Source organism: Nematolebias whitei, chromosome 1 (assembly GCF_014905685.2).
Source record: "Nematolebias whitei isolate Nwh7 chromosome 1, NemWhi1, whole genome shotgun sequence".
NCBI classification, from domain to species: Eukaryota; Metazoa; Chordata; class Actinopteri; order Cyprinodontiformes; family Rivulidae; genus Nematolebias; species Nematolebias whitei.
This window is the reverse complement of record NC_056498.1, coordinates 87966784-87970207: the sequence shown is the minus strand read 5'-3', so window position 1 is coordinate 87970207 and position 3424 is coordinate 87966784.

Sequence of the window (3424 nt, the reverse complement as noted above, 5' to 3'; positions counted from 1 at the left end):
AAATCAATGTGTACATGTTTTGATGTTAAGTTTTGATTCTGTTAAATAAATGACCGCATTTATTCTGATGGGTCAAACATAAAATGGCGTCTCATGTCACTGATTAAACAATCCTCACAGTTATTTCGGTCACATGACACATAATTTAACTCGAAAAAGAAAGAATCCGTTGTAATTAAATAATTAATATTCTTTGTGCTTGAACTAACTTTAAGAATAATTAATTAGTAGAGTGTCTACAGCAAAGCTGTCCCTACATCACTACAAGAGTGAACTAAGTCAGAGAATGTATTTAAGTTTGTTGTGTACGGGACATGAACTAACAGGGAGCTGCTGGTGTGTGTGTCCCACCTGATGACAAGATCACCAGTAAACTGGAACGGCAGAAGAAAATAATAAAACAACTCAATAAAAGGACTTCCAGGAAATGAAGACATCAGTTTGAACTAGTTTATACAAAGAACTGTAGAAATGTGTGACACATGTCTGGGTGGAGCTTTTGTGTTTAAATACCAGAGATGCTGAAGCTCCAGTCAGACGTGTCTTGGGTTTTTGCTGTGTCTCTGTTGGTTTGGGGTAAGAGCATCTCCTTTCAGCTGAAAGCTTTAATAAATGTTGGTAATACTTGAATCTCTCTGACTGATTATTTTGTCTTTTCTCCATGTATTTCTGAACCAATGAGAGGAACAGGTGAATAGGCTGAAAAGTCCAAGTTGTTGTGTTAATTTTCCTCGACAGGGAAGAATCAGTTTTGTGTTGTGTGTTTCCTTGACTGATGAAGCCTTCTGGATGGAAGGTGAAACGTTTAAGCAAAAAAAGAAACTGTCCAGATGACCTGACTGAAAATTGTTGAATTGTATACCTGGATTATTGAGCATGGACTTTGTTGTTTTTGACAAAAGGTATTGTTTTGGATCTGCCAGGGAGAAGGAAAGAAGACAACTACAGTACATATAAGATTCATGGATGTACAGTAGGAAGCAGTATGGCAGCAACAGGATATGCAAAAGGTTGGTGTGACAGAGGACGATGCTATGATTGTGAGACACAGAGGCAGATGATTTGCCGTTGCAACCCTTAAAGGGAGCAACCCATAGGAGAAAAACAAAAAAAAACAAGAAAAATGTAACAAAATATTAATTATTTTCAAATCATCAATCTCACATTCTGTGTAATTTACAACACGTTCATTTTCAGATTATCTTTCCCTTTATTTGCAGCTTAATTTACAAATATTGTTAAACTACTTACATTTATTCCAACATCCATCTGGCTTTTTTAGAACAGCTGACCACAAAGCTTCCATCTTGCAGCAGAAGTTTATCTCTGTTTACATCTTCATCCATGGGACATTGCAAAATGAATATCTGCTACACTGATCCAAACCCATTACACATTTCTGTGAAATTTTCAGCTGACTTGTCTTTTCTTTTCTAAAAGCTCATGTAATGTACATCCAAGTGTAAACAGAAGCCTAAGACACAGCTCTCTACAGTGATCCATCCTTTGGATGGAAAAGTCATCAGTGTGGTTTAAAAGCAGATCACAGCTACGTTCTCATGCTCTGGAGGTTGAAATAATTTGGCTCCTGAAGGGGAACCTCAAGCATCCCAGAGTCTTCCTCAGTGAGAAGAGCCTCCTAGTCCCCTTGGTGAAGGGCCCCCTGGTCCTAGTCCTGGCCCTGTGGCTCCAGTCCTTATCGCTGTGGCCAAGTCAGCTGTCCTTGAGTGAGAAAAAAAAAGGGTAAATTTTCACCTTTATGTCTGAAATGTTGACATTCACATTTAGACTGGTGGTCACGTGCATTTCACGTATGGCCGAAAGGTAAAGGGGTTTAAATGTGCAGTACCGGTATAAACCACTGGGTGCCATCAAAACACCTCTGGATCGCTCAAAGTTAAAACATGAGTGGTGTTTAGGTTTGTGTTTTTTAAGTTAGTCAACAAGATCAAAATAAATGGATTTATATTCTAATTCTAATAAACTAATCTTGCACTACTTTATAGTGTGATATCATTGAATGTTTCAATTCAATTCATTTTATTTATAGCAAGTCACAACAGAAGTCGTCTCATGGCACTGAACAGAAACATTCATATATATTAAAAGTAAGTTAACACTATCCATCCATCCATCCATCCATCCATCCATCCATTATCTTTTACCCGCTTATTCCATTTTGGGTCACGAGGTTTGACAGTGCCCATGTCCAGCAATCATTGTGCGAGGGGCGGGGTACACCCTGGATGGGTCGCAGGTCCATCACAGGGACACATAGAGACAAACGAGACAAACAACCATTCACTCTCACCTAGGGACAATTTAGAGTTACCAATGAGTCTAACATGCATGTTTTTGGTCTGTGGAAGGAAACTGGAGAACCCGGAGAAAACCCACGCATGCACGGAGAGAACATGCAAACTCCACCCAGAAAAGCTCCTGGACTGGGGTTTGACCCAAGGACCTGCTCGCTGAGAGGCAGCAGCTCTACCAGTTGCGCCACTGTGCTGCCCGTTAACACTATTTATTCTATATTTATTTATACTATTTATTTGTTTTTTATTTTATCTGATTCAAAGCTACAAAAAGATGTAGCACAGTTACTTAAAAACTGTACTTAAACAATTATCTTTGCTTCATTTTTCATATCCACAGCTGTCTGACTAGCAAGATACTAATGTTCAGCTGAGTTGGACTGAACTAATTCAAAGCTGAGAGAGGGGTGTAAAATGTAGCAGTCTGTAACTAAGACAGTCAAACTAGAATCAATAAAACCACAAATACGGGTTTTATTGTTGGAACTGATGACATGTTTTTTAGTCAAAACATGGGGGAGCCAAAACAAGCCTTCACCCACACATTGGAAAATGGGGGAGCACCTGCTCCATTTGCTCCACTGAGCAGGCACCTATGTCTGGGCCCACAGCTTGCTCCAACGATATGCCCTGCCAATGGTAGGATCTGACAAGATGTGACAGTGTTATGGCCTGAGCACATTTGTTTTGAGTGACTCTGTGCAGTTGCAGGTTAGAGATTTGCTGCAGCCCAGCTGTGCAGCAACATCTCAGATTGGATGGGCTCTCCTGACTCCTCCCAGTGGACACCCCTCATCATCCTGGTTGGATTCTTCGTCTCCTGCTGCTCCAACCAAGGAAGTAGCTGGTTTATTTAAGCCCAGCTCTCCGGCTAATCAGGGCAGCTATGATAAACCAATGCAGACATCCAAAAAAGTTCAATCTGGTCCTCTGGACATTCAAAAAAAACAAACAAAAAAAACAAAGCAAAACAACAAAAAATGTAGAAACGTTTCGTCTCTCATCCAAGAGACTTCCTCAGGCTGAGGAGCTGTATTTAGCTCAGTCTCTTAAATAGCACCATCTCAGAGTGGATCAACCAGTTTGCTGCTGACAACCAAAACCAGCTG